Genomic DNA, 15,027 nt, shown 5'->3' on the forward strand with positions numbered 1-15,027 from the left:
TCTGCAGTTTAAAAGTTAAAAAAATGCCTGGCATAATTAATTTAAGAAATTTAGCATTGAACTCAATGATAAGGCCGGGCATGCTCAGTAAGAACCAACTGTCAGAGTTCTCAAAGCCAGACGCACAGCTGCTTGGCTTGGCTAATCAGGTGGCCACACCCATACCAGACCTTTATTTCACTTTAGACAGTCATGGCTTCCTCCAAAGAATCCTGGGAAGTGTAGTTTGTGAAGGGTGCTGAGAGTTTTTAGGAGATTCCTGTTCCCCTGACAGAGCTCCAGTGGCCAGACTGGTTTAACAGTCATTCTCCTCTTCTGGGTACTGTAGCTCTGTGAGGGAATAGGGCCTCTCATAGCAATGCTCAACACTCTTCACAAACTACACTATCCAGGATTCTTTGGGAAAGCCATGACTGTCTAAAGTGAAATAAAGGTCTGGTGTGGATGTGGCCAGGGCCAGTTTTCATTTAAATCTGGGTGGGAGACTACAGATGCCCGCTGTAGAATAAAATGGTGGGGGAAACCCTGAAAAACAATGATATTGTTCACAATATTTTCCTTTTGGAAAGGAAAGGGGCTTTCCCTTTGCCCAGTGCCTGCCCACCCAATCTCCTCCCCTTCTCCCTCCTCCTCACCCCTCCCCCAGGTCAGTTTCTCCTATCCTAAGCATGATTATACAGGAGTAAATCCCATTGAACTCAAAAAGCATGCAAATGATCAAACCTGCCCTCCCCTCCTCCTTTCTTCTATCCCCTCCCTTTTGCCCCTTCTCCATTCCTTTGCCCTGCCCCTCCCCTTCCAATCCCCTCCCCCTCATCTTCAATGGTCAGTTTTACCTATTCTAAGCATGAATGCACAGGGGTAAAGCTACACAGGAAGTGGATTGGACTGTGAAAGACCTATCCAAATTGTATTTGCATTTTGACAAATTTGTAGGGCAGTACAATATTTCAGAGAGGAGATCAGGTCTCCTGCTCCCCTAGTGCCCAATTTCCCTGCTTTTTAAAGTTTGATAGAAATATCTGTTGGCTATGGGTAGGTTCTTAAACCACAATGTTTTTTTGTCTATGAGTGAATAAAGATTCAGTTGCCATCATTATCCTCATCATTATCATCAGCCCCTCAGTGTGAATGATGCCGATGCCAACAGGTCCTTTCCCTGAGGAGCTTGCAATCTAAAATTCAACATACGGGAAAACAAAAGAAGAGGAAGGGAAAGGCAGGGATAAACAGGGAAGGAATATGCAGTTGTTTCAGCTATGTCTGCTGAGAATTTCTTTCAGGCTAGGTTACAGTTAAGATATGGGAACAAGGGGCCTGCACGAAAGACTTCATGGAATAGGTGGGATCTGAGGTGGGATTAAGAGGAAGGAAGGAGACGTCATGCAGATATTCTGGGAAGCAGCTCAAAGCACATGGAGCAGCATGGGAGAAAGAGTGGAGTCTTTTGAGGAAGCAAAAGACCATTGGATGGTGGAGGGGGGTGGAGCTGAAGGAATGAAAAACCCTTGGCTCCAAGTAGGACAAAGGACCATGGGTATGTAAGGAGTGGGATGAAAAGCTACCCTCTGTACCTGCTAAAATTAGACTTCTCACCCCCCATGGACACATGGAAAATCAATCTTGTCTGCCACTATCTGGCCCTCAACCTAACCTACCTCACAAGCAGGCTAAATGATAACAGTAAACATGGAATAGAAATTATTATTATTATTATTATTATTATTATTATTATTATTGCACATGTGTGACTCATTGTGTGTGTATGGCAGGTTATTTCCATTGCTATTAATGGTTTTGGGTGTATTTTTTCATCTACAGCTGGCACAGTCTGCAGGTAGATGAATTTACCAGTACCTTGAGGCAAGCCTGTATAGTATGAAGCAGCGTGTTTACACTTGCTATTTTACAGAGCTCTCCCTGAGATTTTACTGCTTTCTTCACACCATCATGCTTACATAAATACACCAGCGTAGTACTAAGCAGGTTGCTGAATCTCAAAGCATTTCAGAGTCCCCCCCCCCCACACACACTTAAAACAAATTAGTGCCAGAACACATCCTTGTCTCCAATGTGTTTACTACCTTATCTGGCATTTTTAAAAGAAATGTTTTAAAGCAGATGATGTGTTGCCACAGAATTAAGTACACACTTAATCTATGGAGGAAAATAAATGTCTGACAGGAAGATTTAGATCTACCTCCCTTCCCCACTTCCCCCGACATGGCGGCATAAATGTTCTTCTCCCCGTCCCCCAATTTGACAGAGTAATAAAAATCTCATTATCTCTGAATAGGCAGCAATTTCGCTATCTAATCTTTTTACCAAAAGGTTAGTTAATTAATCAGAAACAAATCCTGATTATTATTTCAATAGAATTAGAAAGACAAATCACCAGAGTCGAGCTAAATAGGGCAGGCCTGTGGTTTAACCCACCTCATTTGCATAGAAGTACAATGACTGTCAGGCTGAGAAGCATCCATTGAGCAAACAGCCCCAGGAACATCAGCCAGCAGATGGTTTTCTCTGGTAGCTAGCCTTTCCTCTTCTCTAATGCCTGTGATCCCATTACTTCGCAGAATCCGTTACCAGGGTAACTGTTAAATTGCTGTGAAAGGCATGGTAATAAAGTAACCTGTCACACTGGCAATAAAAGCAGCAGAATTTTCCTGTTCACTGAACTTTTCAGCTCATCAATACTCACTTTATGGCAAAATTCACCAGTCCATACGGGTCAGCAGCAAGGATTGTTCTATGAGCCTATTGAAAAGAAACTAAAGTTCATGTAAACACAGGAAAGATATAATTAAAAAGCTGGGCCCTGGGCTGGACAAAGAGCTCTTCCTTTACAGTCTAACAGAGAAAGTCAGGAGGAGGCAATTATTAGATACTTCGGCTGCTCCTTTTAAAAAGGGTATACTGTTCCATCAAGGAAGAAAAGTAAATTCATTCAGTGGGCATTATCTGTTTTGATTGTTAAGACTCTGGCTGGGTAACAATATTAAGAAACAAGTAATAAAAATGCAATAAAAAAAACAACAGTTGCTAGCAAAATCTTCAACTCATTCCCAGTCAGAAAATCACACTGGGAATGCCTCTCCACCACCACCCCATCACTCTTTTAAGGCAGCTGTGTAAAACTGCTTTCCTAGTCATTAGATTTTTTTTTTTTTAAAACCAAACAAACCAATATGGGGTGATATCTCTTATTTATTCCTATTTGATATATTTCCCTCCCCCTGAGATCAAATAACTAATTCCAAATTCTAAAATTTATTTTGATCTGTTTATTTCACCCCTAAATGTAGTTGTGGATAAGATGTGCTTAGAATTGTACTATATTCTTGACCACATGTTACATATAGTATGGAATCAATATAAACACTTTTCTGCAGCTGGTTAAACTATGTTGGAAGGCAAGTAAAAGAGCTGCCATCAGCTAAGGCCTAAGCCACATTAAAAAAAATCCATGTATTAATTATGTGTGGCTTACACTTCAAAATCCTTCGGGACTGGTAAACATTGGACTCTGAATCGTTCCGCTCTTTGATTCTCGGGAGGCTTTCAAGCAATTTCATGTGAAGGAGGCTCTGTTTTTATCAGTTCTGGGCAAGGTGTAAACTACCCAGCTCTTTGAAGTAAAACTTAATTAAGCAGTGATCTCACATGAGGTATCACTTTTCAAATGGCTGCATAAGAGGCATGGTGGACATGCAAGGTTGGTTGCTTTTCCTGAAGAGCACATTCCAGATCCGGGGCCCACAGCTTCTTTTCTTCAAAACAAACTAGGGGTCTTTTTAAAAGTGCAATTAACATAACATGTAGTTTGTCCCTGTGTCTGCTGAACCTCAGAGTAGAAGGATATTAAAAACCAACTGCTCCTCTAGAACCCTCTGCCTGCTCTTTTCTGAGGACAGGCTAGTGTTGATGGCACCCATAGCAAGGCTTTATTGGGAAGATCTTAATGCTAGGGAAGGGCACTCAGAGAGAAGAAGCTCCCTGACATGTTCATGGCCCAGATGGTTTAGAGGGCTTAGCATGACCTAAATTAGCATCCAAAAAAGATGTTTGAAAAACAGGTGTTAAGTGGCAGAGTAGCTTTTAAACTAATTCCTGGGGAAAAGCCGACAGGAGCTAAGAAACATCCATCCAGTTCAGGAAAATTATTCCTAAGGGATAAGGGTGAAATTGTTTATGATTGTCCAAGTGGGAAAGGGATAGAACTAGGCAAATAAAGTGTAGGAGTACATGATAGCAGTTCAAAGAAGCCAAAGTGCTAAAGGGTAAAACACATGTGTGGGACCCATCTGGAGAGAGGCACTGTGAACAGGCTAATGCTAATGCGAGAAGTCTCCAAGAGAAGAATGGTGAGTTGGAGTGCTTGGTTTTAAACAGAGCTTGGAAAAGTTACTTTTTTGACCTACAACTCCCATTAGCCCCAGCCAGCATGGCCACTGGATTGGGTTGATGGGAGCTGTAGTTCAAAAAAGTAACTTTTCCAAGCTCTGGTTTTAAAGGAGAACAGAACAGAAACTTAGTGGAATAGAGAGTACTAGTGGGATACATGTATCTTTGTGTACAAACTCTATAGGAAGGACAACGAAGGGCATTCTAGAGGTGGTGTCGCTGTGTACATCAAAGAGGATATTGAGTCCAACATACTAGAAATCCCCAAAAGGGTAGACTCCTCCACAGCACCATTGTGGGTGGCAATATAGGATCTCAAGAGTAATTTAATACTGGGGATATACCACTTTTTCCTGAACAAAATGCCCAGTGTTCTCTTGAAATGGAGAATGAAATCAAGGAGGCATCCAAGGAGGAAGCATTGTAAGGGTGAGAACAGGATCCACCTGGTGGGGTGGTTACTGACCTCTCCACTCTCACAGACCATTTTAATAGATGAGCAGGGCCACTCATCTGTTAATCACCTGATGTTGCAATTACACTTTTTACTTTGCATCGCCAGCTTTAGCCACACCTGCAGAGGAAGATTGTGTGCATCGCTGATGCACTGAATTCAAGCCGTCAATTCAAAGAAACAATAAGTGCACTCCCAATTCTTCATTTGTACTAAAAAGTCAGCGCTTTGTGAATTTAGCACCTTTTTCGGTTGCTGTATGGGCCAAATTCCCAATTGTCCTTCATTTTAGCCACAGTTTGAAGTTTCTTTTTTTTTTTTTTTTTTTTTTCAATAATTTTTATTCAGCTTTTCATAAAACATACAAGACGAAATCATAAAACATTCAAAGACAAAAAACAAAATCAAAAATAGTTAAACAAAAAAAAAAAAAGAAAAAAAAAACAAAAATAAAAATAAAAAATAAAAAATAAAGAGTAAAATATTGACTTCCCATTTGTCAAAGATCAAATCAGTTATAAGTCTATAATATATAACAATCCTGTCTCTTAAGTCATATTATAAAATCACTTTCCTCCAGTAGTTATCTTACTTAATCATCAAATCTCATAAACATTACTTTATTCTTTCCACAAAAAGTCAAAGAGAGGTTTCAATTCTTTAAGAAATATATCTATCAATTTTTTTTTTCCAGATAAGCATATCGATTAATCCATCTCATTACTAATTATGATAATCTTATTGTCATAACCATAGTCAAAATAAACATTTCAATTAATCCATCACATCAGAATCTGTTAGGTTCAGTAATTTCAGTAGCCATTGTTCTATTATCCCTATTAGTTCCATTTTCCATCTTCCATCTTCAGTAGTCTTGTTAAGTCCAGTAATTTCAGTATCCAATCTTCCATTATCAGTATTCCATAATAATCTTGCTGTCAAAGCCATAGTCATATAGTAAGAGTCTGATGGGAATTACCTCTATCCCAAATATTTTCTTGCCATCCATTCTGAATAGGTTGCTGAAATACTGCTGTAAAATCATATCTCTGTTCTTTTTTTCAAAATACACTGGGTCATCTCTTGAAAGTTTTTCCATTGTCACATGGCTGCAGTTAATTCCATAGATTTTCTCTATATTGGGCTCCATCACATCATTCCAGTCCAGAAGATTATCCATGCCATTGATAACTTTATCTCTAGAATCTTCATTAATTTCTTCAGAGATAACATTGAATTCCAAACAATAGATTTTATTTCTAAAGTCCATAGACTCCAAATCTTGTTCCTGTTCCACGTTTGTTCCAATCTCCGGGATCTCCTCTCTCACAGGGACCCCTGTTCCAGTCTCCAGGGTCTCCTCTCTCACAGGGACCCCTGTTCCAGTCTCCAGGGTCTCCTCTCTCACAAGGACCCCTATGTCTTTAATCTCCTGTGTCTCCAAACAATAGATTTTGTTTCTAAAGTCCATAGACTCCAAATCTTTTTCCTGTTCCACGTTTGTTCCAATCTCCGGGGTCTCCTCTCTCACAGGGACCCCTTCCAGGGTCACCTCTCTCACAGGGACCCCTATATCTTTAATCTCCTGCTTCATTTTACTCAATTCAATTTTCAGCTCCTTACAACCCTGTCGCAGGTTTTGTTTCGTTATCTCAATCTCATCCATTATTTTCTGAAACATAGTTATTTCCAGATTCTCAGCCACTTTCTTAATTGCCATTTTAAAAGAAAAATATAGGAAAACCACTTCTTATTTCAGCAACAATTGGGTTAATACTCCAAACTTGGTGACATCACAGTATACACAGAGCAGACAGCCTTATCTCTCCATGCTTAAGTAAACAAAATGCAGTTCCCAGGATCGAAACAATTAATGGCGGTCGTCAGGAAACAGATTCGTCAAAATAAAATTGACCAAAAAGAGAGTAGTCTCAGACAATATAATATTCTTCAAAATAAAAATCTGGAATAGAAATCCCTCTTCTGTGTATATCTTTAGAATGCAAATCCAGGACAGCTTTTTGCAACAAAAACAGAGATAAGCTATTAATTAGTGAGTAGCAGAGAGAAGTTATGGCTCCCCAGTGAGATGTCAAAAACCGATCAATCTGGCAAATCTCTTTTAAACAGCAACAATTTAAGTCAAGTAAAAGAAAAATATAGAAAGAAGGGTGCTTGCCTGTTAGTGCGTTCTCTCTTAGAAGATAAGATGAACGTTCGCTTTATCAGATAGAGCTTGTTGTTGAAAATCCGTCCCACGTTCGTCGGCTGGACCTCGTCCCATAAATTAATGAGATCTGGTCGTCCCAACAAAAATAGGCTTTGAGGTTAATCTCTTCGTTTCTCCCTACCCGGGAGAAGTTTAATCAGTCAAAAAAAAAAAAAAATCTGACTGATATATCTGAATAAGCTTCTTTTGAGGCAGGAGCCCGTCTCAAAAGCAGGCACAGGCTAAGTCACCCTTCCCGGAAGTCCCACAGTTTGAAGTTTCAAGCATCAGCTTGAGGTTTCCAGTGCCTGATGTCATACATAGCTGGGCATGGCTTGGCCAAATGGCCTGGTGGGTCAGTGGGCTGCAGGTTCCCCACCCCTGCCATAATGGGTGACTTCAGTTACCCTCAAACTGTCTGGCTAAATATGTGTTCTGGTCACAACAGGTAACATTTCTAGGTACAGGTAACATTTCTAGGTACATTTCTAGGACTTGGTGTGAGTTGTAAATGTTGTTGAATGCACTGAGAACAATAGTGCAATAAGCTTCAATATATATGTAAGTTGTCAATTGCCAAGGAAGTCCAATAAATTCACAATTGTCTTCAAAAAAGAAAACTTCTTAAAAATATGAGGGGCCTGGTAAAAAGGAACTTGAAAGGGAAAGTCAGGAGGGGTCAAAATTACTCCGGAATGCTTGGGGGTCATTCAAAATCACAATAGTAGGAACTCAGCTAGAATGCGTTCCGCAGAACAGGAAAGCTACCACAAAGACCAAGAGAATGCCAGTGTGGTTAATGAGCAGAGACAAGGAAGCTATTAGGGACAAGAAGGCTTTTTTCAGAAAATTGCTTCACATTCCAGGAGAAGAGATGCTGGTGTGGGAAGGAATCACCATTTGAACTCCATGTGGTCTGGAGCATCTAACATTTCCCAAGTTGCACATCAGGGGCTGCCGCATATTACATATGTGATGTTGGCATGAGAAGGAATCACACAATGTCTGAAACTTCTAAAGTTTCCTAAGTTGCACATCTGGGGCTGCCCCACTCTGAAGGGAATGTGAGAAGGCCATTAAAGTCAAAAACCTTCTGGTTTCAAGACATTTTAATTTGTTTGTTTCTCCTTTTATTCAGAGCATTATTTCACTCCACATAAATAATTCTTCTCCCATCCTCCTTCACCATATTTTGAAAGCACTGGCTTCATTCTCCTTCACTACGCCCCAAGCTATTATTTGACACTGACTTTGAAAGAGGATTTTATTATGATTTTGTAAATCACTTAGCTGGAACCAGCTATCAGAGCGTACTGAACTCGAACCTAGAAAAAGGACTGGCAGTTATTATATTTGTTCTTCCAGTATGAGATGTCCTTCAAAGAATTTCCTGGAGTTCTCAGGCAGACAAGAACATGATTTTCTAGAATTGAAAATGCTGAATAGTCTTTAGTGAGGATATATATTCAATATGAGGGAAAATCAACAAATGCTAATTCCCAGGAAATAGAAGTTTGAATGTGCAGTGGAAAATTAGAGTTTTAGGGCACAATCCAAGTCATATATACAGCAGAGTGAGGTGAGGTGGATACCATAGATCCCTGGCTGAGCTGGCTGGGTCCCAACTCAGCCAGGCCATGTCGACATCCTCCGCTCCTGGCACAGGCACAGCGCAGCCATGGGGTAGCCAGCCCAACCTGGTTCAGTCAGGAATCCACTGGAGAACCCCAGTCCACTGTAGGGAAGCTGGCAGAAGCTAGTGCAAAGCCCCCAAAAGGGTTGCTCTGGGGGTACATCGGGGGAGGGGCTAGGGGAACTTATGCTACATCCAGGTCCCATTTGCCTCTCTCTGCAGCCCAATGTCCTGGCAGCCAGTTTTCTGGGAAAGGGAGTGGTGGAACAAAACATTTGTTTTGTTTTCTTCCACCATGCCCTGCTGGCTCAGCCAACATCCTTCCCTCCCAGAGGCCCCTGAATGGCAGCTGGATATGGCAGCCCCTTCCATCAGCTCCGCCTCTGCTGTCACCGCTTTCATTGGCCTCCAACAAGATGGATTGCTCTGCTTTGGTTGTATCCAAGTAAGTTATACTTAAAGTGGACCTACTGACATCAATAGAATGAAATCCATTGATTTCAATGGATCTACTCTGAATATGACTTATTTGGATACTCCCCATCATTGTATTAGCCCCAGTCTTGCAACATTAGTAGATTACTGTTCAAATGTGATGATGGTGGTATTGTCGCATGGCCTTGATGTGAGGAGGAATAGAGGGGTGGGCAAATCTGTCCATTGTTGTTTCTCTCCGTTTCTCATTTTTCAAACTTAAGCGCAGTTCTCCACATTTCTGGATCAATTTGCTTTAATGAAGAAAGTCCTCATGAAAATTCATCAGTATTTTATACTGAATTTCTCCTACTATGCACATTTTTCTTTGCAATTTTCCCTAATATGCACATTTTTGCAAAGCAAATTTTCCTAATGCAATTTTGTATGTTATATTCATTAGTATATGATTTTTAAAGCACATTTTACCGTAGTATGTGCATTTTTGTACACATTACTTTGCTGGAGAAGTGTACCGAGAAGTTCAGAAAATTGTGAATTTCAAAGGGCGGCTGTGTTTCAGTTCATGTACTGTTTCAGTTTGGATAAGTGTGAATTAGATTTAAATGTGAACTGAATCTAATTTCTCTCCCATTCCTAGGGAAGGTACTTCATTGTTTCTCAGAAAAGGATAAGGAATGTCTACTATTTTGCTGGAGGAAAGCCTCTACCTTTTCGGGAAAAAATAATCAAGAAAAGGTTCCAGAGATGGTGTAGATGGTCTAGAGATGGTATATTGATGTATGACAGGAATAACCAACACGGTACCCTTCAGATTTTATTGGATTCCAGTTCCATTCTAGCTCCAATGGATAATTGTTTGAGGTATCTGTACAAACAATGAAACACACTGAAACTTGCTGCATTCATATGATGAAGTCTTCAAAAAACATATTCATAGCAGGGGTCCTTCACAGGAACACCAGAAGCTGCCTTGTACCAAATCAGGCCATTGGTTGTGGAGCTTAGCATTGTCTCTGTACTGAGTGTCAGTGACTCTCCAGGGTTTCAGGCAGGAGTCTTTTCCGGCCCTTCCTGGAGATGCCAGGGCTTGAACCTGGGACATTCTGCGTGCAAATTCAAAACCGATGCTCTAACTCTGAGCTATGGCATGTCCCCTTACTGTTAAGCTCCTGGGAATATTGTCCTGAATTCCTTGCCATGTTTTTAAAATAAAGAAAGAAAGAATATGTAGTAATGCAGTGACAAATCCAGCAGCCTTTTCATGCATGTTTCAAATTCCTTCAGGTGTTCAAGGAAAAGAGTAATGGTCCATATACATTTGATTCAAAACAAACGGAATTGTAGGAGATATTTTCCATTGGCTTCAACACAATTTGGAAACCTTTGCTCATGCAAATTTCTCAAGACTTAAGGTAAATTCATTTGGAGATTTGCCATCTTAAGAATAGAAAACTAGAGTATGATGATAATCTTATATACATTTACCTAGAAGTGAGTCTCACTAAACTGAATAGTACTGGTCAGGGATGATGAGAGTTGTAGTCCAGTAACATATGGAAGGCAACAGGTTCACCATCTCCATTACAACCTAATACCTGAAGTTGTCCTGAGGTTACATATACACCAGAGTTCTTCTGTTTCATTTCCTTTGTATCATTTTGATCTTCCCTTTATTTTTCATTGTTCTTATTTTCTCTCTGTTGAGTATGCATGCGGGGGTATCTACCCATGAGCAAGTAGGGATGGGTTTACATCGGTTTCCCCCATTATGGAGGCATATTAAATATCTGGCATAAATGTCAGCTTTGGAAACTATTTGCTCTGCACTCATGCAATTAGTTTTGTGATAATAATAAAATGCTAGCAGAATACAAACACAAAGCAGGCAGAAGTGCACCCAAATGTAGTTAATTATTTCAATAAATATTCATGGACAGTTTCTTGTGGTGTTTGCCCAGCCTTACTTAAAATTCACACAACAGGAAATTAGGCTGGATAAGAGTTCATGGCATAATGAACATGCAACAGATTTTCAGCTGGTGTAAACTTACAGTGATTTCAATGGAAGTCAGTAAATTTCCTTTTGCTGAGAACTGTCCAACACACCAACATATGCTTAACACCTTAAGTGCTAGATCTTCTTACTTTTGACATCTTATTCCACAGGCAGCATACAAATAAGGATTTTCCCCCAAAAAATGTCTATGTAACCCCCTTTCCATTTAATGTTCTTTCATGCTTACTCATTTATGAAGAGTGACAAGAAAATCCTATCCATGTCTACTATGAAGCAAGTCTTGTTGACTTCATTAGGACTTACTCCCATGTATGTGGGTATAGGGTTGCAGCCAAAAAACTCAGTATCTACTATCTACTCATTATCTACAAAAACCTAGTATCTACTATTGTAAATGACGATGGTGTTAAAACAAACCAAAGCAGGTGAATCTCACAATTCACAATTAATCTATGGAGCACATAGAAAAAACAATATTGCAACAGCTAATAATGTATAAACAGAGTAAATAGTGACAATACAGCCTCTGACTATTCCAGATCTTTTAAGTTTTAACTTCCAGTGCTTCTGGCTGTTTAATGTTCTTAAAATCTCATCATTGTTTTATTCTGTGTTTTTACTGCTTTATTTGTAAGCTGCACTGAAAATATTTTTAATTAAGGGTGGCATATAAATTCTAAAAATAAATAGTGAATAAATACATGAGAACTATGTATCCACAGAAAGGAATTTGTCATTTCCTCCCCTTCCATTCCTGCAATTGCTGTTTCTACTTCTAGAATGCTACTCTCCTGATTATCTGAGGCAGCTTTTCAGGGCTGTGTGGGTTCTTTTGCCGGGGCGAGAGGCTGGAAATCTCCCAAGCATATTAGATTGCACAAAGACATTTGGCTCCTTGCCAAGGGATGTATACAACCATCATGCTTTCCATTTGAAGTTTTCACAGCATGTGACTGGTAGTGCCAATAAAGAGAATGCTGAGGTCGAAGGATCATTGTTCAGGCCAAGAAGAGCCTTGCTGTATCAGGCCAAAGGCACATCAACTCCAGTGTCCTGTTCTCACAGAGGCCAACCAGATGCCAATCAAAGGCTTTGTATTGCAAGAGCATGACAATGGCTGCCTAATTGTATAGATCACCATTAGATGTCATACACATGAACAGGAGTTATAGGGCACATCTGTTAGATGGAAATCTAGTTGGTGAAATGGCTGCCTGATCACTACTAGAATGTTTACAAGGTAGCTTATGATAAAAAGATTTTTTTAAAAAAAAACACGATCGAACAAATATAATAAAATCATAAGATTTAAAATGTTTAGATCCAGCCTAAAGTTGCTGGTGTCCATTGGGACTGGTAGGACAGAAGCCAAGGAGATCAACAGTAGGTGGAGCCAAAACTAATGACGGGCAGTGTCACCTCCTGGCTAGTAAGTAAGAAGGGAGGGAGGTGAAGACTGACTGAGACCAGACTTAGAATCGTGAGGCAGTGCCTCATTTGCCCTGATGGAGTAGCCTCCACTGGGCCCAACAATAAGAACAATAAAAAGCCTGGCAAAATGAAGCATTTAGGAACGCCACAAGAGAAGGGTGCAAATTGGAGTCCTAGAGAGAGGGAATTCCATAATTACGGGACTACCGCTGAAAGGGTCGTGTCACTGGTACTCACTACTTTATTGACCTTAGTGGTGGGGCAGACAGATGAACCTCCAAGGCTGATCTTAGGACTCAAGCTGAAATATATATGGGAATCGATTATTCCAAATAATCTGGTCCCAAATCATTTGAGACTTTAAATGTTAATACTAGCACTTTCAACTGAGCCCCAAAATGAATAGGCAACCAATGCAAGCAGTGCAACATACATGTGATGTGATCAAACTGGCAAGTCCCCACAAATCCTCTGCCTCCCTTTCCTCTGCACCATCTACAGAGATCTCTGTAGGAATCTCAACCTTGCACCACCATTGCCACCTGAGAACCAACTTGATTCCCAATAGTATGAATGGGTATGCTATATACAGGCAAAATTTAATGGTGCATTTCAGTTTTACTGAAGCATATTCAACTTGATGAGTAAGGGCTTTCCTTAACTCTGAACATTTCAAATGCATTTGCTTAAATGCAAACAGTGAAAGCTGACTGAAGCAGAGGCAATTATAGGAGAAACAAATCATTTGTTATATCTGCAAGTTATTATATCTGTGGCAGCAAAGAAAATTAAAACTAAAATATTTATAACTGATAATGCTATACCTTCCAGAATACTTTGAAATAACTTGATGTATGCCACACATTGTGATGTAAAACAAATAATTATATAAAAGGGAAAATATTGTATATGTTAATGATCCCTAAGGAGGAGAAAGATGGCATCCGGCAGATAACAGCAAGTTTAGTCACTCTCAACCCTGATATAAAACATCAAGCTAAACCAAACTAAACTAGGGGAATAATCTCTGCCCCACTCATTTTGTTGCTTTTTTCTATGGGATGTTTTTGTTGGCTGGGCGTTTAGATTCTGCAGGTCTGCCTTCCGTTATCTCCTTTGGTGTTTGTTTGCTTCCTATAACCGTCTGTCTGGGAGAAACAAAGATAGCTGCTCTTTTAGAAAATAATAAGACTGTGAAAATAAAAATCTGGACTTAACCAACAGACGAACAGAAAAGGAAAATAAAGGAAATTCCCGGCTCTGAGAAGGTTTGGAGACACCAGAAAGTGAGTAGAAGTTAAACCTTTTTTAACTAGAATTGGCCAAAAACTCAGTTCTAGACTGGGGTGATACCCAAACACTCTAACATGGTATACACGAGACGAGATTACCTGACTCAGGGGCTTGATATTCTGGAACTATCAACAGTAGAAAAAAAGCCCGAACAGTTGAAAATCACCCAGTATTTCTCTCCCAAAGAGCAGACAAATTTATCTGGTACGATGAAAGAAAAAGGCCAAGAGCTTACTTTGGAGGAAAAGGGCTCTGAGTCTGCTAAAACTTGGACTAATGTTGAAAGCAGCAATACAAGGAAAGAGACTGTAAAGGGCCTTCTCTTGGATACACCTATGGATTGGTCTCTGGATTTAAATGGAGCAATCCAACTGGAAAGTCCTGCTTTTTTAACTCCCTCTTTGGCCCAGGACATTGCGCAAGCAGAAAATTCGGCAAGCTCCTTGATAACAAACAAATTACAGGTGGTAACTATAGACTTGAGGGATATGGAAAAGGGATCACCTGGGGCTGGCTCTGATAGCCTACACCTCATGGCACAATCTCCGATTATTACATCAAGTCCCACCAAACTATTGGAGGGAAAAAGTGTACTGAGTACAACCAGCTATTTACCCTTAGATTGTTGGCTCTTTACATTGACTAAGGACATTGAACACATCAAAAACTTTATTTGTGAGGCAAATAAGCTGTTAACTACACTTGTGGAGGCGTATAGTAAACTCCCCCTCCATTCTGACCCTTTATCTCGATCTAACATGGCTCAACCGCAACAAATGTCCCAAGCAAACGCTAAACAAAAGGACAAGGGAAAACAGGTGACCAATTTAAGAAGACGCCATGGTAAAATGGCCAGACCATCTAAATTGAGTAAAAACATCAAGCGCCCTAAATTCCGTCAATATGTTAAAATGAATTTCTCCAAACTCTTTAAAATTCTAGAGTCACTCACTGACTCCAAAAGAAAACAACATGTAAATCATCCAAAGCAGTCCATAACTAGTGACCAACTTAAAGGAACCGCTGAACCCGAGATTCTAATGGTGTCTGCTCATCTAAAGGATTCAAAATCTCCCAAATATAATCAGAATACTTTAAAACGTATGTGCCCTTATTCCAATACTAGGGAGGTCAAGATGCAGAGT

General features: G+C 40.0%; 2 long non-coding RNA genes across 2 annotated transcripts in view; one reads left to right on the forward strand and one right to left on the reverse strand.

Moving 5' to 3' along the window:
- Positions 1–10,469, forward strand: part of LOC133376265 (uncharacterized) — a 24,820-nt gene extending 14,351 nt beyond the window's left edge. The window contains exon 4 of the long non-coding RNA XR_009760440.1: positions 9,779–10,469. This is a non-coding gene — a long non-coding RNA (uncharacterized LOC133376265). The remainder of the gene's footprint in view (positions 1–9,778) is intronic.
- LOC133376292 (uncharacterized) lies at positions 2,443–14,060 on the reverse strand. Its single transcript, XR_009760444.1, has 3 exons — positions 13,981–14,060; positions 2,705–2,760; positions 2,443–2,608 (listed from the first exon to the last, which is right to left on the reverse strand). It is a non-coding gene; the product is annotated as an uncharacterized LOC133376292 (long non-coding RNA).
- Between the last annotated feature and the right edge of the window lie 967 nt (positions 14,061–15,027).

The sequence above is a fragment of the Rhineura floridana genome, chromosome 1 (assembly GCF_030035675.1).
Source record: "Rhineura floridana isolate rRhiFlo1 chromosome 1, rRhiFlo1.hap2, whole genome shotgun sequence".
Lineage (NCBI taxonomy): Eukaryota > Metazoa > Chordata > Lepidosauria > Squamata > Rhineuridae > Rhineura > Rhineura floridana.